The sequence below is a fragment of the Saccopteryx bilineata genome, chromosome 8 (genome assembly GCF_036850765.1).
Source record: "Saccopteryx bilineata isolate mSacBil1 chromosome 8, mSacBil1_pri_phased_curated, whole genome shotgun sequence".
In the NCBI taxonomy this organism is placed as follows: domain Eukaryota; kingdom Metazoa; phylum Chordata; class Mammalia; order Chiroptera; family Emballonuridae; genus Saccopteryx; species Saccopteryx bilineata.
In genome coordinates, this window is record NC_089497.1 from 36,291,358 (window position 1) to 36,314,559 (window position 23,202).

Here is a 23,202-nt window from a genome sequence, read left to right on the forward strand (position 1 = left end):
TTGCTGTGTACTATTTCATTGTACCACATCCTCTTTCTCCATTCATCTAGCATTGGACCCCTAAGTTGCTTCTGTATCTTGGCTATTGTAAATAATGCCACAGTGAGCATAGGGGTGTATATCTTTTCAAATTAGTGTTTTTATTTTCTTTGGCTAAATACCTAGAAGTGTAACTAAGTTATTTTTAGATAATAAAAAGGGACTTCTTAGCTAAAGAATACAAAAACTTATTTTACCCTCATAAAAATTCATAATAATCATGCTGTTTGTTAGTATAAGAACAAAATTTTAAATGTCATTACTTTAAATTGTATGAATTGGATTTTGAACATAATATTTGAAAAGCTGGTTGTTGTTCTGAGCCTTTCATTTATTATCTACACAAACTGCTGTAGTGCTAGAAAAGCTTTTGCTCTGATAACATGAAATGAAAATCACAAGGTTCCAGTTTGGGGGGTGTTAAGATTTATAGCTTTAAATCTTTGTGATAGTTGGGATATGACTTTGAGAAAAGTTTGAAGGGGCCCTGGCTGGTTGGCTCAGCGGTAGAGCATCGGCCTGGCGTGCGGGGGACCTGGGTTTGATTCCCGGCCAGGGCACATAGGAGAAGCGCCCATTTGCTTCTCCACCCCCACCCCCTCCTTCCTCTCTGTCTCTCTCTTCCCCTCCCGCAGCCAAGGCTCCATTGGAGCAAAGATGGCCCGGGCGCTGGGGATGGCTCCTTGGCTTCTGCCCCAGGCTCTGGAGTGGCTCTGGTCAGGACAGAGCGACGCCCCCGGAGGGGCAGAGCATCGCCCCCTGGTGGGCAGAGCGTCTCCCCTGGTGGGTGTGCCGGGTGGATCCCGGTCGGGCGCATGCGGGAGTCTGTCTGTCTCTCCCCGTTTCCAGCTTCAGAAAAATTAAAAAAAAAAAAAAAGAAAAGAAAAGTTTGAAGGAATCTATAATGGTTCTAAAATATATCTTTAGTAAATTAATGGTATTGATGACAATTTACTAAATAAATATCTGTTCAGTGAATGAAATTATTGAACTTCATCTTATTTGTAGAGGTGATCATTGTACCTTATATGCTTGACAGTACCTACTTCAGTACCTGTCAAGTCAAGAGGTGTATGGGAGTTACTGAATGGAGGAATGAAATGTAAGACTGAATTTAGTTTTACAGGCTTTTCTGACATGTATAATTTTAAGATCTAATTCGATCTTTCCCAGATTCTTATGAAACCTATATATATTTGCCCTACTCTTCATTAAATTAATAAAATATGATATTAAACATAACCTGTATTTACTACTTATCGTATGTACCTCAGGTGCTCTTATATACACTTTCAAATATCTCACTTTAGCAATCAGGACAAATCTGCTGGTTGATATAATTGTGCACCCTCCTCACTTCTATTTTTCTTCCCTCCCTCTGTTTCCTCTCCTCCCGAATTTTGAAACTCAGGCTCTAAGAGAATAAGCAACTTACCTAGCAGCACAGAGGAAGGCCCACAGCACCTGAGTCCAAACCCAGCGCCCTTTCCAGTGTCTTCTCTTATCCTGAGAATCTTATACCTGGACTCTTTTTTTTTGTATTTTTCTGAAGCTGGAAACGGGGAGAGACAGTCAGACAGACTCCCGCATGCGCCCGACCGGGATCCACCCGGCATGTCCACCAGGGGCCACGCTCTGCCCACCAGGGGGCGATGCTCTGCCCCTCCGGGGCATCACTCTGCCACGACCAGAGCCACTCTAGCACCTGGGGCAGAGGCCAAGGAGCCATCCCCAGCGCCCGGGCCATCTTTGCTCCAATGGAGCCTTGGCTGCGGGAGGGGAAGAGAGAGACAGAGAGGAAGGAGAGGGGGAGGGGTGGAGAAGCAGATGGGCGCTTCTCCTGTGTGCCCTGGCCGGGAATCGAACCCTGGTCCCTTGCACGCCAGGGCGACGCTCTACCGCTGAGCCAACCAGCCAGGGCCATATACCTGGACTCTTAAAATTTGATTGCTCACTCAGTTGCTTTTTAAAAAACTTTTCCTTATTTGATTGGCTTCTGTTTCATGATTTAAAACTGAGTTCTGGGCCTAGCCATAATCTCAGAAACCTAATTAAGCTGGTCTTTTAATATCTACCTGGGAGACACGTGGTTCAGAAGTATCATCAGGTGTCCGGTAATCCCCATTTGAATGCCATCTCTGCCGTCCCCCAGCTCGGTGAGTTTGGGCCAGGCACTTGTGTGTCTTGGGACTCTGGTTTTCAAATCTAGAAAGGACAAAAATAATAGTTAGCTTTTTAAAGTCATTTTGAAGATTAAAAGATAAAAACCTATGTAAAGCAGTCAAGTTCTTTGCATATAGACACTTTGCTATGAATTTATACTACTTTGTATAAATTCTTCTCTCTGTTAGATATATTGAGTGTATCTGTGTTTGTGTGTTTATCTATTCACAAGCATTAGATGATGTATTTACACTCATTTATGTATAAAAGACAGATTTAGAAAACAAGTGGTTTTCTAGGTGGTTGGTAGAATCCTGATATTGGGTAATAGTATATATTTAAAGATTAATAATATAATAATTCTAGCATTCATTCAACAGACTCTTGTTGAGCTTCTTCTATGGGCTAGGCTCTGTTTCCACTAAACATTGATCATTTGAAATATGGCCAGTCCAAATTGAGATATTTTGTTAGTGTAAACTACATTAGATTTCAAAGACTTAGTATGATGAAAATATTCAGAATATCTCAAAATTTTTTATATTGGTTACATGTTAAATTATATTTTGAATATATTGATTAAAGGTATATTTTTAGAATTAATTTTACCTTTTAAAAATGTGACTTCTAAAATTAAATTAAAAATGTGACTTCTGTTCCAGTCTCTGGGACTATTGCAGTAATAGGATGGTTAAAAAAATGCTGTCTGGGCCCTGGCCAGTTGTCTCAATGGTAGAGCGTCCGCCTGGCGTGCGGAAGTCCCGGGTTCGATTCGTGGCCAGGACACACAGGAGAGGCGCCCATCTGCTTCTCCACCCCTCCCCCTCTTCTTCCTCTCTGTCTCTCTCTTCCCCTCCCGCAGCCAAGGCTCCATTGGAGCAAAAGATGGCCCAGGCGCTGGGGATGGCTCCTTGGCCTCTGCCCCAGGCGCTAGAGTGGCTCTGGTCGTGACAGAGCGACGCCCCGGAGGGGCAGAGCATTGCCCCCTGGTGGGCAGAGCATCGCCCCCTGGTGGGCATGCCGGGTGGATCCCGGTCGGGCACATGCGGGAGTCTGTCTGACTGTCTCTCCCCGTTTCCAGTTTCAGAAAAATACAAAAAAAAAAAAAAAAAAAAAAAAGCTGTCTGGATGGTAGGGTACCTTCTAGTGGGGTAAAAAATAAGTTGTATGATATGTTAGCTGGTAATATATTACAGGAAAAATAAAGCCAAGGAAGGAGAGACAGTACAGGGTTGCAGTTTTCAACAGGTGGTTTGTGATTAGAGAGTGGTTTTGCTCCGTCAGCAGTTGGGCAGGTCCAGGAGTGGTTCATGCAAAGATGGAGAGCATGTTGCTGACTCCAGGAATGCCCTGTCCTCTTCCAAGTCCCAAGTGCTTTTTTTCTGTAACATTTTCATTTTATTTTTCAAATTATAAGAGAGAGTTTATTTAGAAAGTTACAAAGGTAGTAGAAGTGAGCCAGCTGGGCTGTGTAAGCTCAGGAGTCCAGTTACAGAAGCAAAAAAGAAAAGTTACAGCAGCAAAAGAAGCCCACTTGGAGGATAGGAGAAAGGCAGCGGTCTGGGCTTGGGGGAAGAAGAGGAGGAAGAAGGGGAAAGCACTGGCTTGCTGCTCAGAGGGAACGTGCACACTGGGTCCTTCCTCTTGAGAGTTTTAACGGCTGGGAGTTCAGGGCAGGTCTTACAGGAGGGTCTCAGTAGAATAGCCGTCAGCTTTACGCTGATGTGCCAGAATGAGATTTATCCTCCTGACTTCATTCATCCTTGGATGTGGTTGACACAGATGTCATTAATTGGGTTTTTGTTATCCAACACCCCGAGTAGGGTGATTTAAGCTATTTTGCCTTCTGATCAGGGAGGAGAAGTGTAAACCAAGTATTCTTGGTTAGGGAAGATAGGATTTGGGGATGTACTAGGTGGCTTTAAACTGCTTGGCCATTTGACTACCTGTGTCAGTTTCCCTATTCCTCGTCTTGGCTTACTAGTTTGTCTCATTCCTCTCCAAGAGACTTTGCCCCCTTTTTGGAGGGCTCTGGCACTCTTGGCAATATTTCTATTTAGCATAAATTGTGATACAGAAGTTTGTACCTGGTGGCCGGTTTTGGGCGAATGTACTATTATGCGTGGAAGAGGATGAATAGTAGTCTGGGTGGCTTTCTCTGTAGTTGGCAGAATTAGGAGCAACTTTGTGCATTCCTTGCAGCCAAAGTGCCCACTCATACTTATCTTAAGACTTTTCTGTCCTGGCCGGTGGCTAAGTGGATAGACGTTGGCTTGGCCTATGAACCATCCCGGGTTTGATTCCCAGTCAGGGCACACAAGAGAAGAGACCATCTGCTTCGCCCCTACTTTCTCTTCCCCCAACCTCTCTTCCTCTCCTGCAGCCACGGCTCCATTGGTTTGAGTGCATTGGCCCTGGGCGCTGAAGATGGCCCTGTGGAGCGTCTGCATCAGATGCTAAAAAATAGCTCTGTACTCGAGCATTGGCCCCAGACGGGGTTGCTGGGTGGATCCCGGCTGGGGCGCATGCGGGAGTCTGCATCACTATCTCCCCTTCTCTTACGTAAACAAACAAACAAACAAACAAACACTTTTTTGAAATTCTGTGATACAGTTAAGTGAACTAGTAAATAGACTTTTCAGACTGAAGAGTATCTTCGGCAAGTGCGCTGTTTATTAATTGTCTTTTTTTTAAAGTGCTGATAGCAGAAGGGGTACCTTTAATTATTAAAATAATCTACAAGGAGTCAAGACAGGGAGTAGTGTTGAGCTAATACTTTTTTTAAATATATTTTTTTATTGATTTTAGAGAGAGGAGAGAGAGAGAGAGAGAGAGAAGGGGCATAGAGGAGTTGATACTCACAGTAGTTGCTTCTCGTACATGCCTTGACCAGATGAGCCTGGGGTTTGAAACGGGGATCTTAGCATTCCATGTTGACACTTTATCCGCTGTGCCACCACAGGTCAGGGAATACTTTGTTTTCAAAAATTCTCTCCCCCTATATTTATTTATATATCTGTTAATTCTTTTAGCGTATATTTGTTGAGCATCTACTATGTTCTAGGCATTGTGAATGTTCTTAAGCAGATAAGGTGGGTAAAGTGGTATTCCTGCTCACAAGGAGTGTGTACAGTAGGGAGAGGAAGTACAGAAATAAGCTCTTTACGAGACACTAATGAGGTAGCACATAGGGAAGAAGCTAGCACATGCCTGGGTGCAGCGGATGCTCAACACCTGTGTGTTGACTTTTAGATGAATGGATTAGTCACACAGGAGAGTAAGACACTATGCTAAAATGATAGATGGATGACAGGTGAGGGAATAGTAACATCTGGCTTTGTTATTAGGGAAGTCTTCGTGGAAACTTGAAATGTGTCTTGAAGATTGAATGGGATTTGGTCATACCGCTTGAATATGGGGAAATTACCTTACTTGGTTTTGTATTTTTAACAGGTGGTACAGAAGCAGCTGTCAAATTTTTGTTGGATGGGAAAATAAGGGGAAAGGACCATCCTGGTGAAGGGAAAAGTGAGCGCATGGGCATCCCAGAGATTGGGAAGCCCACAGGTGAACGCGAGGGAAATACTGCTTCAAAGTAATAATGGAGTAGGTCGTAGAGGCTCATAATTGCTAGGCTGGGCAGTGGAGCATCTTGAAAGGAGGCTTTGTGCCAGCAACAGGTAACGTTGAAGATGAGGAATGACTGGCAGGCGCATCAGGTAATGAGACTATTACAGCATCGGAGGCCGGAAGTAATTAGGAACTCATCAAGGGTGGCCACTGATGGAGCCAAGTGATCATTTTAGAGGCTGAAGTGACAGCATGCTAAGCTACTTCAACTGGAGCCCAGTGGAACGGTTTTGAAGGCCTCCTTTTGCTATAGGAGCTCTTTGAGAAAATGAAAACATCCAATCATATTAACTGGAAGTTTTCTAAGATTTTAGCACAAAGTCCTTATAGACCCTATGAAAGCAAAGGAATGTTAAGTAAAATTGTTAGGAAATTTACACCAGAGTTCAATTTTTATATTACTGTAAATATATTTTTATAGTCCTTTTGGGTCCTTTGTATATTCTGTGTTATAAATACACACACACACACACAAACACACATGCACCAGGAAAGGAAAGGAAATACAAAAATAACCACGTATTAGTGATTTATTTGATGATGCATCTTGAATCAGTAATGTAGCCCAATGATAACACTTCGTTGATTTTTACATGAAAATTCTTTATAATCATCAGTTTTATAAAGTGGTTTCCAAGAAACATTTCAGGGAGAGTTTTCTTTTCTTTAATTTAAACAAACATTTAGAGTAGTAATGATGTTTAAGTTTTGTTTTGTTTCGTGAGAGAAGGGGAGCTAGAGAGACAGACTCCTGCATGCGCCCGGGCCAGGATCCGTCCCGCAAGCCCACTCGGGGGTGATGCCCTGTCCATCTGGGTCATTGCTCCGTTGCTCAGCAACCCAGCCCTTAGCGCTTAAGGGAGGCCATGGAGCCATCCTCAGCGCCCCAGACCAGCTTGCTCCAATGAAGCCATGGGTGCAGGAGGGGAATATAGAGAGAGGAGGGGGAGAGGTACAGAAACAGATGGTCGCTTCTCTTCTGCCCTCACCTGGAATCGAACCTGGAACATACACATGCCTGGTGATGCTCTACCACTGAGCCAACAGGCCAGGGCAGGGATATTTAAGTTTTATTTAGAGCAGGGGTCCCCAAACTACGGCCCGTGGCCCCCTGAGGCCATTTATCCGGCCCCCTCCGCACTTCTGGAAGAAGCACCTCTTTCATTGGTGGTCATTGAGAAGAGTACATTGACCATCTCATTAGCCAAAAGCAAACCCATAGTTCCCATTGAAATATTGGTCATTCTGTTGATTTAAATTTACTTGTTCTTTATTTTAAATATTGTATTTGTTCCCATTTTGTTTTTTACTTTAAAATAAGATATGTGCAGTGTGCATAGGGATTTGTTCATAATTTTTTTTATAGTCCGGCCCTCCAACGGTCTGAGGGACAGTGAACTGGCCCCCTGTGTAAAAAGTTTGGGGACCCCTGATTTAGAGCAATGGATTTTTGTTAGGAAAAGCATTCTTTAGAAAAATTGCCAGCTTTTGCCTTCATGTCTAGCATAAATATATAAGACTCTAAAAGAGGAGACAATATGAAAGTAATATGTATGTCCTTTCTTTCAAGATCACAGACCTTAGTAATGTACTGTGTGTGAGGGTGTAAGTGCTGAAAACTTGTGCAACCAGATTCTAGCCCTGGCGTTTGCACCACTGAAGAGTGTAGCCTGTGCCAGACATTGGATTTCCACAGGCTTCAGCTTTCTCATCTGTGAAATAGGGGCTGGCCTGGGATGGTCAGGAAGGGCCTTCCCGGGGCAGTGCCTTTGACTCTCTGACCTGTTAGAGCTGCAAAGCAAAGACACCCCCATAAATATTCACAAACTGTAATATTTCAAAACTCAAGTTATTCGGTATTCTACATAAGTTCTTGCCCTGTGTCATTTTTCGTGTAGGAAGCTGAAAGGCACATATTTACTTGTGTTGCAAAACATTGCCTTTTTTTGTGAGCAGAGTGCGAGACCCATGGACGATGCCCCCAATAAATAATTGCAGGGTATGTTTCAACTGTGAGAGACATTAGGGTGTTAAGGAATAGCTCTGGGCCTTGGTCTCATCCTTTGCTGATGTTAGAGAAGCAGCTGAAACAACTTGCTTTATTCAGTAAACTCTTGAGTGGACAGTCACAGAAAACCATTACATTCACTCAACGAGCATTTATTGAGCTCCTGCCATTTGTGTGACAAGTGTGGTATTAAGCCTCGGGAATATACAGTTAACAAAAATAGTTACCTCCAATGTCAGCTTCCGTAGCGGTAGAGAAAAGAGGTCTACGGCCATACCACCCTGAACGCGCCCGATCTCGTCTGATCTCGGAAGCTAAGCAGGGTCGGGCCTGGTTAGTACTTGGATGGGAGAAAACAGGCGTTATGGACTCAGTGCGAATAGGTATTACTCCAGTTACAGCTGGAAAAGCATGCAGTGAGTGTCCTCTAAATTATTGTTAGAAGTAAAAAAATAAAAAGTAAATGCACTAGAAAAAAATTAAAAGATAGTAAGACTCACCCCAGCTTCTCCTCCCGCAGCTGCAGGCTCTTTCTCTTGATGGAAGACGGCGAATTCTCGTCTGGGTTTCTTCACATTTCCCTTGTGTGGATGTGAAGAACCAGGGACATTTCTGAGAGTCGCAACAGCTGCGACAAGAGCAGGGAGATCTGCAGCCTCCAAGAACATTGCAGCTCCAATGCTTTAGCAATTTATAGATAAAAGCCATTTTTAGTCATTTTTGCTGAGGTAGCAAAGACCTCATTTTACCCATCCTTGAAGTACTGGACTTCCTTTGACTTAATAAGGAAGAAACTCTTTATTTCAAAAATTTTACTTTGGAGTAACAAAGCGACCTCATGTTGGTAAGGATCTGCTAAATTTGTCGAGTTTTAACAGTCTAGTCAGTAGTGAAAAGTTTGGCTTATTTGGTATTGAGACATCCCGTTAAAATAAAGGGTCAAAATCCTCACTGTGTTCTACTGATAGATTTATAAATTCTTCAGTATTTATAATAATAAAGGCTACTGGGTATCGAGCATTAATCACCGGGTATGTTGTGATAGGTATTTTAAATTACCTTATTTAATATTTACAAGTAAATATCCTGTGAGGTAGATTTTATCATTCCCCATGTTACCTATGAAGACCATATGGTTATTTCTGTGTTTCAGGATTTGAATTCAGGTCATTTTGACTCTATAGTCTAAGCCCAATTTTCTACTTTTCCCCATGCTCCCAAATAATTATGGCTAAGGTCTAAGCCTGTGTATTTTTATTTTTGTTATATTTATTGGGGTGACATGGTTAATATAGCATTATATAGGTGTCAAGTGTACAGTTCTGTAACACATCGTCTGTATATTGCATTGTGTGCCCACCACCCAAAGTTTAGTTGCTTTCCATCATAATCATGTGACCCCCTTTACTCTTCTCATTCTCTCCCACCCCCTTCCCTTCTGATAACCACCCTTCTGATGTCCGTTTTGTTTGTTCACTTGTTACTTTCTGTTTTATATCCCACACGGAAATGAAATAACACAGGCCTGTGCTTCTTATCGCATGGGCTAAAGGACAGATTAGGTAGATGAAGGTTGTGTCTGTGAGGACAGGATGAGGGAGGAGAGACTCAGGCATAAACAGGAGAGGTGCATTTTAGAAGCTAGGAGAAGATGAGAAAACAATAGCCAGGATGAGAACTGTTCCAGAGAGAATTGTTCCTGGACTGCCATGGCTATCAAAATCCACTGTGGTTCAGCCCTGGCCAGTTGGCTCAGCGGTAGAGCGTCGGCCTGGCGTGCAGGAGTCCCGGGTTTGATTCCCGGCCAAGGCACACAGGAGAAGTGCCCATCTGCTTCTCCACCCCTCCCCCTCTCCTTCCTCTCTGTCTCTCTCTTCCCCTCCCACAGCTGAGGCTCCATTGGAGCAAAGTTTGCCTGGGCGCTGAGGATGGCTCTGTGGCCTCTGCTTCAGGCGCTAGAATGGCTCTGATTGCAGCAGAGCAACACCCCAAGACGGGCAGAGCATCGCCCCCTGGTGGGCATGCTGGTTGGATCCCGGTCGGGTGCATGCGGGAGTCTGTCTGACTGCCTCCCCGTTTCCAACTTCGGAAAAATATAACAACTACAAAAAAATCCACTGTGGTTCAAATCCCTTATATGAAGTGGCATGACAGTGCATAGAGTCAAGCCCTTCACATCTGCACACTCCCTACCATGGATCAGAAATACTGCTTTCAGACCCCGATTGGCTGAATTCACAGGTGCAAAATCTGGGAATATGGAGGGCTGACTGTAAATTTATTGAAAAATATCTGCGTATAAATTGGTCCTGCATAGTTCAAATCTGTTGTTCAAGGGTCTGCTGGTATAATGGGTATATTTTTCTTGTGTTTGCCTCTTGGTTTAAGGTTTTAAATGTACCCAACTCAGAAAGGAATTTATAGATTTCCAAGGGCACTTTAGCAAAGAAAAAGTGGTGTTTAAACATTAAAATAATCTACGCAAATTGAGTTTTTCAATAAAGACCGAGGAGATATCTTGAGGAGTGCTTGTTAACTTTTTCAAGAAGATGTTGACTGCTCTGGTCACATCACAGCTAGAATCATAAAAAAACGTCCAACAGAAAATTATTCCTCAAAAAGCAGAAAGTACAGCCTGACCAGGTGGTGACACAGTGGATACAGCGTCAGACTGGGAAGTGGAGGACCCAGGTTTGAGACGCCGAGGTCAACAGCTTGAGTGCAGGCTCATCTGGTTTGAGCAAAGCTCACCAGCTTGGACCCAAGGTCACTGGCTTGAGCAAGGGGTTACTTGGTCCGCTGAAGGCCCGCAGGCAAGGCACATATGAGAAAGCAATCAATGAACAACTAAGGTGTCGCAACGAAAAACTGATGATTGATGCTTCTCATCTCTCTCTGTTCCTGTCTGTCTGTCCTTATCTATCCTTCTCTCTGACTCTCTCTCTGTCTCTGTAAAAAAAAAAAAAAAGTTAATTAAAACAAACAGAAAGTACAGCCTGAACAAGCAGTGGCACAGTGGATAGAACATAGGACTGGAATGTGAGGACCCAGGTTCAAAACCCCAAGGTCACCAGCTTGAGTGTGGGCTCACTAGCTTGAGTGTGAGGTCGCTGGCTTGAGCGTGGGGTCATAGACATGACCCTGTGGTTGCTAGCTTGAGCCCAAAGGTCTCTGGCTTGAAGCCCAAGGTTGCTTGTTTGATCCCAAGATCTCTGGCTTGAGCAAGGGGTCACTTGTTCTGCTGTAGCCCCCCGGTCGAGGCACTAAAGTGCTGCAACAAAGAATTCATGCTTCTCATCTCTCTCCCTTCCTGTCTGTCCTTATCTGACCCTCTCTCTGACTATCTCTGTAAAAAAAAAAAAAAAGGCAGAAAGTACACAAGAATACTGTCCCACTCAAGTATAAGAACATGATGTTCATCTTCTGGAAATACAATCTGCATCTCTAGGTTAGGAAGAAGGTTAAGGAAGCCCTAAGTAAGGGCTTCTGAGACACTGCTGGAGTGGAGAGCTGTCATGGAAGGAGACCCTCTTTTTGACTACTGAGAGCATCTCTGATTAAGGCTGTGAATTCACGGACAAAGACAAAGAATTATTCACACAATTTCTCCTGAATTTGAATGAGTAATAATTTCTTATAGGCCTAAAATTTCTGGGTAAATACTCCCCCCTACCCCCAAGCATGACCATCTTAAATAATAGGACAAAAATGATATAAACTGTTGTCCTTTGAAGATAAAAACTGAAAATAGACATTCTGAAAAAATATAACTTACTTACATTTATGTTTAAAAAGTAATGGGGGCCCTGGCCGGTTGGCTCAGCAGTAGAGCGTCGGCCTGGCGTGCGGGGGACCCGGGTTCGATTCCCGGCCAGGGCACATAGGAGAAGCGCCCATTTGCTTCTCCACCCCCCCCCTCCTTCCTCTCTGTCTCTCTCTTCCCCTCCCGCAGCCAAGGCTCCATTGGAGCAAGGATGGCCCGGGCGCTGGGGATGGCTCCTTGGCCTCTGCCCCAGGCGCTAGAGTGGCTCTGGTCGTGGCAGAGCGACGCCCCAGAGGGGCAGAGCATCGCCCCCCGGTGGGCAGAGCGTCGCCCCTGGTGGGTGTGCCGGGTGGATCCCGGTCGGGCGCATGCGGGAGTCTGTCTGACTGTCTCTCCCCGTTTCCAGCTTCAGAAAAATACAAAAAAAAAAAAAAAAAAAAGTAATGGGGGATTGTAGCAAGTAGGAGGTTTTGGAGCTTATCTGTAGTCTCGTGAGAAGAATGTCAGGGGAGGAAGCCTCGCTCTTCCACAACAAGCCCTGTCTCTCCTGTTAGATCAAGTGCTGGCCTGTGTGGCTCAGGGTCTGCTCAGCTCTGTTGTTCACAGGCTCTGGTATTCCTATCTGTTGCTATCCTGCCAAGTTTCTCCTAGATATTATGACTTTGATGTCCATTTTAGAAAAATATTGGTTAATAGAAACCACTGCCTATTCAACTATGATTCAGTAGATGTTTGTTGAAAAGGTTATATATACTTATTATTATATATAGAATGGCTCATATTAGATTCATAATTTTGATGTGTTTTATATATTTATTTTATTTTATTTTTTTAATTAGATGCTATTTTAGATACTGGCCTTGAGCCAGTCTTTTGCTAAGCAAATTTTCAAAGCCCTTCTCCCAGTAGAGGAGTATTCCATGTAAATGCTGGGTGTTCAACAGCCTACAGGTATCTGGTAACTTTCTGCAGCTATTTCTTCAGTTAACAGAACTGGTGGGACTGTCTCACTGGGGCTACTGTGGTTGTGGTGATTTTCTGTTATTTCCTTTGAAGAGGTTTTAGGAAATATGTTTTAAGACACGGATCAGTCTTAAGTGCTAAGTCTACCAGGTCAGCCATTTAAATGGATAGAAAGGGCTCAATTTATATAAAGTATTAAACAAAGATGTTAAAAAACTTTAAGGAGCCAAGCATTTGGCTCGATTCCGGAACTCTCTTAAATAAACCTAGAAGCCAGAAGCAGATGGGTCTTTGGTTTTATTAGTGCTCTACTTCTCAAATTTTTAATTAATGTTTCGGAATGCGACAAGAAAGTAAACTTATATTCTTATGAAGTCAGGGGTCTTAGGCCAAATTGTGCTACCAGAGCTAATATTTATTAAAGTTTCTAGAATGTTTTATCTTAAAAATTCCATTTGAATATTCTAGTCCATCATGTATATTTTTAAAAAGAATTTAAGGTAAAATTGACATCTGGTGAAATGCATAGATCTTAAGTATAGTGTTTACAAAAGCATACACACATCTATCAAGAATATACCTACATTGACTGGTCAGGTAGCTCAGTTGGTTAGAGCGTTTTTCTGATACATCAAGGTTGCAGGTTCTGTCCCCAGTCAGGGCACATACAACAATCAAATAATGAATGCATAAATAAGTGACACAACAAATCAGTGCTTCTTTTTCTTTCTCCTTTCCTCTCTTTCTCTCTAAAATCAGCCAATAAAATATGTAAAGAATATACCTGCATGTTTTAACATAGAAGTAGTATTTGAAAGTATTTTCTTTCTAACATTTTTTAAAGACTTCATTCATTTTAGAGAGGAGAGAGAGATGGAGGAGAAGCAGGAAGCATCAACTCCCATATGTGCCTTGACCAGGCAAGCCCAGGGTTTCAGACTGGCAACCTCAGCATTCCAGATCGACGCTTTATCCACTGCGCCACCACAGGACAGGCTTGAAAGTATTTTCATCAGAATATACATATAGGTTTTAACATAGAAGTAGTATTTGGAATTATATTTCATCATTATTCAAAAATTTACTTTTAAAATTTAATGGTTTGTCATACCACTCTGTATTCCCTAGAGATGGTGGCGGTGGACAAGGCGTAATCATTCCTTTTTTTTTTTTTTTTTCTGAAGCTGGAAATGGGGAGAGACAGTCAGACAGACTCCCACATGCGCCCGACCGGGATCCACCCGGCACGCCCTCCAGGGGCGACGCTCTGCCCACCAGGGGGCGATGCTCTGCCCCTCCAGGGTGTCGCTCTGCCGCGACCAGAGCCATTCTAGCGCCTGGGGCAGAGGCCAAGGAGCCATCCCCAGCGCCTGGGCCATCTTTGCTCCAATGGAGCCTTGGCTGCGGGAGGGGAAGAGAGAGACAGAGAAGAAGGAGGGGGCGGGTGGAGAAGCAGATGGGCGCTTCTCCTATGTGCCCTGGCCGGGAATCGAACCCAGCTCCCCCGCATGCCAGGCCGACGCTCTACCGCTGAGCCAACCGGCCAGGGCACATAATCATTCCATTTTGAGAAGCATGGACTTCATCAGGATAGCTGTACAAAATAACTAGACATCATAATGGCCTTTCTTTAGCTAAAGCCTAACATGAGCTAGAGAAGTTGGTTAATCTACTGTTCATCGAAACACCAAAAAATGTCTACTTCTCTAGTTGAAAATAGATTGTTTATCAAGTCAAGTAATAAATCTGTGATCAGGAAATTAAAGATTCATCCCTATTTATTGTTTTTACTGGTGCTCTATCTTATAGTAAGACTTCATTCACATGGATGTGATCTGTCACTTACCATCCTTGTCAGGATAACATTGGACAGTTTGCTTTGTAGCAGTCCTTCTCTAGAATCCCAGTCACAATGCACTCCCAGCTTTTTCTTCCTATCTGTTGAGTTTTTTTGTGAACATCGCCTGCAGCTGTTAGTGTTGGACTTCTAGGTTATCATTTCCTCCAGGTTATTTCAGAGAGCAGATATTAAAGTTGCCTTTCAGTAGAAATCAAATTTTAGTTACTGTATTTAGTGCAATGCACAATACAGTCAGCTCACTAGGTTGATTTCGGATGTAGATATTGGTGTTAGGTAATAGAGAAGACACAGAGTTGGCTAAGGATAGACCCTTTGCTCATGAATGTTTAGTAATATCAGGGGAGCTGATGATGGTAATTAATACTTATTAAGAGCTTTTTATATGCTAGGTACTCTTCTAAGCTTGCTGCCTGTATTGTCTGATTTTATATTCATAATAATCATTTGAGTTAATAATATGCCTGCTTTATACGTTAAGAGGCTGTGTATGTTAGGTCAGGTTTCCTAGAAGCAGGGCCGGAGATGCAGATTCTTGTGCAAGCGGTTTATTGAGGGGGGACACTGGGGGAACGTGGGCGAGGAAGGGAAGCAGGAGCGGGCAGCAGTGGTCCCTGGACCAGCAGTGACCGTGTCACTAGGTAGAAATACGTGTTCTCTCGTCTCACGCAGGTGAGCTGGGTGGCGGCCTATGGTTCACCTGGTCTTCCAGGTGATTCTGTGTGATACTAAAATTTGAGAACCACTTGGATAGAGGAAGAAGCCAGGTAAAGGTGAGGGTTTTGGTAAAAATTTAGCCTAGCAGGATCCTTAGAGGAGTTTAGGAGCATGAATGGCACCAACAAGTTCCACTGAGAAGAGGGCCACCTCCATACTTTGATCAGTTAGGCGTTGGCTGGGGGAGCAGGGCAGGAGGGGACTGCCCCGGGGACGGAAAACGAGAGAGGTATAATCTCTGAGGATCCCCGGAAAAGGTAGCTCCTGTGCACCTGTGGCCTGTGAGCTGTTTGCATCCAGCACTCCCAGCAGCTGGGCAGTGGGTATCCTGGCCTGAAGGGGACCTGGGTGGGGCATCCCAGCATCCACTACACTGACATACACAGAAGTTAACTAGCTCAGAGCCCCGCAGCTAGTCGTGGGATTTGAACTTAGGCAGTCTGGGTCCAGAGTCCATCTTCCTAACCATTAGCTGTACAGTCTCCTGGGGTCAAAACAACAATGGCAATAACTGTGAGGATGTAAATGAACAAGAGACAATTTAGAGGAGAGAGCTGCTTCTGACTGAGGTTTTGCCTTGAAGTAGAATAAGATCTGGGCATGTAAAAGTTTATGTGAGAGGCTTTTCAAGGTAGAAAGACTAGCGGGGAAAAGGCACAAGGGCATGCAAGTATGGATTTCTGTGTAAAAAGCTAGGTATTCTGTTTGCCTGAGATTTGGTTTATTAAGGAGTTCTGGGAGAAAAGTCATTCAACATGGTTTGAGGCCAGGTCATGGCTATCCTTAGATGCCAGGCAAGAAAAGATTTTTAAACTGGAAAGGGATTTAGTCAGAACTTTACTTTAGATCAAGGGTAGGGAACCTATGGTTCACGAGCCAGATGTGGCTCTTTTGATGGCTGCATCTGGCTCACAGACAAATCTTTAATAAATAAAATAATAACATTAAAAATATAGGCCCTGGCCAGTTGGCTCAGCGGTAGAGCGTCGCCCTGGCGTGCGGGGGACCCGGGTTCGATTCCTGGCCAGGGCACATAGGAGAAGCGTCCATTTGCTTCTCCACACCCCCCCCCCTCCTTCCTCTCTGTCTCTCTCTTCCCCTCCCGCAGCCGAGGCTCCATTGGAGCAAAGATGGCCCGGGTGCTGGGGATGGCTCCTTGGCCTCTGCCCCAGGCGCTAGAGTGGCTCTGGTCGCGGCAGAGCGACGCCCCAGAGGGGCAGAGCATCGCCCCCAGTGGGCAGAGCTTCGCCCCTGGAGGGCGTGCCGGGTAGATCCCGGTCGGGCGCATGTGGGAGTCTGTCTGACTGTCTCTCCCCATTTCCAGCTTCAGAAAAATACAAAAAAAATAAATAAATAAATAAATAAAACATTTTCATGTATTACAATCCATTCATTTCCTACCGCTCCTGTTCATAGTTGTGGGTGGCTGGAGCCAATCCCAGCTGTTCTCCGGGACAACACCAAATTTTTATTGGATAATGCATAACGTACACGGTCGTTCTATGGCTCTCACGGAATTACATATTAAAATATGTGGCGTTCATGGCTCTCTCAGTCAAAAAGGTTCCTGACCCCTGCTTTAGATTAATATGACAGTAGATATGTAGGATGAGTTTTGGGAGGAGAAACGGGATCAGCAGAAGGGAGACTAATCTGTAAGCAGTAGTATACACCAGCTATTTTCAACTTTTTTCATCTCATGGCACACGTAAACTAATTACTAAAATTCTGCAGCACACCAAAAGTATATATTTTTTGCCGATCTGACAAAAAATAGGTTTAATTTTGATTCATTTACATCAGATGGCTATTGTGTTGGCTATTGGCATTTTTTATTTAACAGTCTAAATAAAGAGATCACTGTCTCTGACTAAATAAACAAGTACTGCATGCTTTAAAATTTTTTTGTGACACCCCAGTGTGCCACGGTATACCAGTTGAAAATTGCTGGTGTACACGATAAATTAGGACCTGCTCTTGGCTGTGGCAGTTAAACTGGGAAATAAAGCAATTTAGGAAAGATATTATAGGCCCTGGCCATTTGGCTCAGTGATAGAGCATAGGCCCAGTGTATGGATGGTCTCGGGTTTGATTCCTAGTCAGGGCACACAGGAGAAGCACCCATCTGCTTCTCCACCTCTTCCCCTCTTGCTTCTCTTCCTGTAGCCATGGCTCGATTTGGAGCAAGTTGGCGCCAGGTGCCGAGGATGGCTCCATGGCCTCCACCTAATGTGCTAAGAAGAGCTTGGTTGCTAAGCAATGGAGCAACGCTCCAGATGGACAGAGCATTGCTTCCTAGTGGGCTTGCTGGGTAGATCCCGGTCGGGATGCTTTATGGGAGTCTGTCTCTCTGCCTCCCCTCCTCTCACTGAATTAAAAGAGAGAGAGAGAGAGAGGCCCTGGCCGGTTGGCTCAGTGGTAGAGCGTAGGCCTGGCGTGCAGAAGTCCTGGGTTCGATTCCCAGCCAGGGCACACAGGAGAAGCGCCCATCTGCTTCTCCACCCCTCCCCCTCTCCTTCCTCTCTGTCTCTCTCTTCCCCTCCCGCAGCCGAGGCTCCATTGGAGCAAAGATGGCCCGGGCGCTGAGGATGGCTCCTTGGCCTCTGCCCCAGGCGCTAGAGTGGCTCTGGTCGCAACAGAGCGACGCCCCGGAGGGGCAGAGCATCGCCCCCTGGTGGGCAGAGCATCGCCCCTGGTGGGCGTGCCAGGTGGATCCCAGTCGGGCGCATGTGGGAGGCTGTCTGACTGTCTCTCCCCGTTTCCAGCTTCAGAAAAATACAAAAAAATAAAATAAAATAAAAATAAATAAATAAGAGAGAGAGAGAGAAAGAGAGAGAGAGAGAGAAGAAGATATAGAAGATGCCATACAGGAAGTTGGGGGAATAAAGAATAACAAGCCATTGAAGAAGCTGCCAGCCTAAGAGGATGCTAGTCCTTGTACACAGGATGGAGCTTCCGCGCTGGAAGGCGTTGGAGAGTGTGCAGAGAAAGTGCAGTTCAGACCAAGGAGCAGATTCAGGAGTGTGGGATTTGCTATGAGGCATCCATGTGGGGATGTCAAGTAAGCAGTAGGAAATGCTGACCTAAAATTCAGGGATGGGTAAGACTTCATTGTAGAGGCAGTTATTGAAAGGCACAGGTCTGATAATAAAATTGTCAAGGATGGCAGTAATGAGAAAGGGTTAGTGTCAGGATTAAAATTCTTGGTCTCTTCTTGTTCAGTTTTTTAAATACATTGATTCACATGGCCTCCAAATGAATAATGAAGTTACATTTTGTATATTTAACCAAGAGAAAGTTAAACCTCTTACTGTTTTCTAACTCAGGGTAGGGATTACAATGGGAAAAATGAAAAAAAAATCCTTAAAAATTATTTTAAGCAAACCTGTCTTTTTTAGCAATTTCTAGGTAGTGTCTTGACTTTTCATTTTTAAATCTCTTGTCTTTTTTTCCCCCAAAGGTAACTAAATAGTTTGGCTTAAGAGTCTTTCTCTCTTGCTCTTGCTATAGCTTGGATATATAAATAACAGGCAAAAAATATTAGCTAAGATACTAAGTAAAGTCAAGAATTTAGAGTTAATAACTAATTAATTTAGAATTAAGAGTAATTTAAACTAAGAGTAAGATTTTATTGTGATAAACCATGAATCTCAGATTTAGTTATATTTTCAGTTGTTTCGTTTAAGATATGTATAATCAGTTGCTTTAGAAAATAATATTATAAATACTCTGTATAATGGAGCTATAGGATGTCATTATGTGCTATAGCTCATTTTCTTTCTTCTGAGTCCAACTGTCATATCAGAAAACACTTCCATTTGATGTCACTATTATTATTTGAAGAATGATTTCGTAGGCTAGAAGTTTCTGGAATTTATACTTGGCCGAGGAGTGAAAGTGAATTTATGGTGGACATTCTGTTCTTCAAAAAGTAAGTGGGAAAGTGAGACATCCCTGTCCTCCAACCACTAGGTGGTGGTATCACTCCCTGAGTCATGACAGCCTGAATGTCCCCGAGTAGGCAAAAACCACCTCTGGTTGAGAACCACTGTACTAACCTAAGTGAATCAAGAACTATGAAAGGGAATAGTTTGTATATAGGTGTTGTAAAATGTGGAATAAATGAAATTTTACCATTTTAGAAACCGATTCCTTGAACATTGTGTTTAGGATAGATTATCCTGGTTATGTAAAACCCATTTCAAATCAAAATACAGTTTGAGACAACCAGTTAAAGTGGAGCAATTTGTCAATACCTAGCAAAAGAAATACAACAATTCGATGTCTAGTTATACCCTAGAGAAACTGCCAAACAACAGCACAAGGGCACAGGTACAAGGACATTCATGGCAGAATTGACTTGTAATAGAGAACTGGAAATGCATCATTGGCCACCGGTAAGGAAATAGATACGGTGTATTTAGCACGATGGAAGAACCGTGAAGCAGTTAAAATAGATGAAGTAAATTAGTGTGGACCAATCTCAAAAATAAAATTGTTGAACAAAAACCAAATCACAGAATAATTGTTATTTTGTATCTTCCATATGTTTTAGAAAACAGCCAAAACAATGGTATACAATTCATGACAGTGTCCACTTCTGAGGAGGAAGGGATGAAGTTGAATGTTGAATAGGACTAGGGAGAGAAAAATGGGAGAATGTCAGGTTTATTTATTGCTTTGTTAATTTTTTAATTTTAATTTTAGTTTTTTAAAATTTTCCATTGATTTGAGAAAGAGGGGGAAGAGGGAATGAGAGAGAAAGGGATAGTGGGAGAGATGTTGGAAGTGAGAAAGGGGTGAGAGGAGAAAGAGAGAGATAGAGAGAGAGAGAGAGAGAGAGAGAGAGAGAGAGAAGCAGCAACTTGTTCCATTTAGTTGTGCATTCATTAGTTGCTTCTCATATGAGCCCTGACTGGGGATGAACCTGTGACCTTAGTGCACTGGAATGACTGTATCTACTGAGCCGCTGGTCCAGGACCATTCATTTTTTAAAAAATATCTGAAGTATATACAATTAAGTCTTGAATGATGCTGGAGTTAAGGGTTCTCTCCACTTCATGCAGTTGAAAATATGCATATAACTTTTGACTCTCAAAAACTTAGCCACTTGGCCCTGGCCAGTTGGCTCAGAGGTAGAGCGTCAACCTGGTGTGTGGAAGTCCTGGGTTAGATTCCCGGCCAGGGCACACAGGAGAAGCGCCCATCTGCTTCTCCACCCTTCCCCCTCTCCTTTCTCTCTGTCTCTCTCTTCCCCTCCTGCAGCCAAGACTCCATTGGAGTAAGTTGTACTGGTGCTGAGGATGGCTTCATGGCCTCTGCCTCAGGCGCTAGAATGACTTCTGTCCTAACAGAGCAACGCCCCAGATGGACAGAGCATCGCCCCCTGGTGGGCATGCCAGGTAGATCTCGATTGGGCGCATGTGGGAGTCTGTCTCTCTGCCTCCTCACTTCTCACTTCAGAAAAATAAATAAATAAAAAAACCTTAACCATTTTAACCTACTGTTGATTCAAAACCTTATTGATAATAGTCTATTAACTCATGTTTTGTATGTTACATGTATTACATACTGTATTTTTGCAATAAAGTAAGCTAGAGAAAAGAAAATGTTATTAAGAAAATCACGAGGAAGAGGAAATACATTTATGATATTTATTTCAAAAACATTCACCTATAAGTGGACCCATACAGTTCAAAATGTTAAATTTCGGTTGTAGGTTCATGCATGTTTGCTATCTTTTCAGTTTTCTTTTTTCTAAAAAATGAGATATAAAAGAAATACTGTAATACTTGAGATTGTATATTGATATTCTTCAGTGTTTCTGGATAATACTGACTTGTACCTTTTCCTGAAATACTTTTAGCTACAGGTTTAATTTTCAGTCATGTGTTTGAAGGAAGTGATTGTGCTGTGTGCTATTTCCTAGTCACATTTCCACGCACTAAGTCATGATTTCGTGATTCATTCTTACACAAACATGTGTAGATCTGGATTCTCACACATCGAACTAAACGCAGCTGTGTTTATTTCATTGAGATTACATTAAAATAAACACACATGCGATCCCTTATGAGCGTGAACCCGTAAAACACTTGTTGATTTGGTTCTGAAATTGTGTGTTCAAATAAACACACTTGTTGTAAGGGAAGTTTCACTTTACTCAAATGTTCATGCCTTGAACATGTGTTTTATAGTAGGGAGATGTGGACATGAGTTCTTTAGAGGTTGTCATTGCTTTTAGACAGAGGCAGGCTTTATTTGATGGGCTATTTTTAAAAATGTTTGTAGTCCTATGTAATTAATTAAAAATAATCTTTGAATATCATATTTTATATAATTCATTTACTCTTGACAAGTTAACTGACTGGAATAGAATTTTTAACAAATTAAATAACATGTAAAATATATATGTGAGTACATTTTTAGGAGCTACTAATGATAAATTAAAAAGTGGAGAAGTTTTTGGTTTTTTTCTTCAATTTTGGAAACTGCTTCTTGTTTAGCCAGACTTGAAGTCTTGTGTTTCTACATTCTAAACTGTAGAAGGAGAGTAGAGAGAAGTTCCAAACCAGCAAGCATGCTTTTCACATTTATAGGTATTTCTGCTCAAAGAGCTGTAGGTAACCTGAATAGAAATGAATTAGTTAATTGAACATGCTTCTGCCTTTTACAAAATATCACAGAATAAAACTTACAAAATTCCAATATTTGAGGTTATTTTTTCTTTAACCAAATGAACCACAAGACTATAGTAGCCAGAGACCTTATTTTTTTTTTGTTTTTAAATATGGGGGATATTTTTACGTGTTGTATTGTGTAACTATTTGGGAAGCAAACTGACATTTGTTTTTGACCTGAAAGCCTGGAAGTTAGTGTCCAAGGTAAAGCAAGGTCTGTGGTGTAGAAGCCTGTCAGCCCCACGGCCTCGGGCTCTGCGCAGCCCTTCCTGCTGTGTAGAAGGAGCTGGGGGCAACAGTGTGTAGTGCAGGGGTCCCCAAACTACGGCCCACGGGCCGCATGCGGCCCCCTGAGGCCATTTATCTGGCCCCCACCGCACTTCCAGAAGGGGTACCTCTTTCATTGGTGCTCAGTGAGAGAAGCATAGTTCCCATTGAAATACTGGTCAGTTTGTTGATTTAAATTTACTTGTTCTTTATTTTAAATATTGTATTTGTTCCCGTTTTGTTTTTTTACTTTAAAATAAGATATGTGTAGTGTGCACAGGGATTTGTTCATAGTTGTTTTTTATAGTCCGGCCCTCCAACGGTCTGAGGGACAGTGAACTGGCCCCCTGTGTAAAAAGTTTGGGGACCCCTGATGTAGTGTATGGTGGTGGGGAAGTAGGTGGGAGGTGGGAGGCTTTTAATGGAGGGGCATCTTCAAACAGTCTTCTTTGCCCAGTTAGGGCTGGAGTGTGGCCTCAGGGGACCCTTCCCTGCCTTTTTCTTAAGACTTGTGTCACTTGCCCACTACTTCTGTGAAGCCCAGTGTGGCTCTTAGCTTCATCTCTGAAGAATAGACACAAGTCACTCCCCTCCCCTTGGTGCCATAATGGATGTACAGATATCTTGCCACAAGTCTGCATTCCATTTATTAAACCCCTGTGTATAAAACATCTCATGTAGACAAAAAAGTCATTGCTGGATTTAGCCTTTTAGGAATATTTGTCCAGGCATTCCAGAAGGTTAAACATTATCAGTATATGCATAAATTCCTAAATGTAAACTATTATATTGAAAATAATCTTTTATTAAGTATTGAAAATTAGCCTGACCTATGGGCACGCAGTGGATAAAGCATCCACTTGAAATGGTGAGGTCACCAAATCAAAACTCGGGGCTTGCCCAGTCAAAGCGTGTATGAGAAGCTGCTAGGAGTTGACGCTTCCCACTCCTCTCCCCCCGCCTTTCTCTCTCTCTCTCTCTCCTCTCTCTAAAATCAATAAACAGTGAAATCTTTTTAAAAAATATTGAAAATTAATGTATCTATTTTCAGTAACATGCGCATACATTTTCCTTTGTCAAAAATCAACACATTCTGGAATAAATATAATTCTGG

General features: G+C 43.0%; 1 protein-coding gene and 1 pseudogene across 11 annotated transcripts in view; both read left to right on the plus strand.

The window, feature by feature from the left end:
* The window catches only part of BBX (BBX high mobility group box domain containing), a 297,900-nt gene that overhangs the window by 28,166 nt on the left and 246,532 nt on the right, over window positions 1-23,202 (plus strand). The window lies entirely within an intron of this gene.
* Window positions 8,104-8,211, plus strand: LOC136312394 (5S ribosomal RNA; annotated as a pseudogene).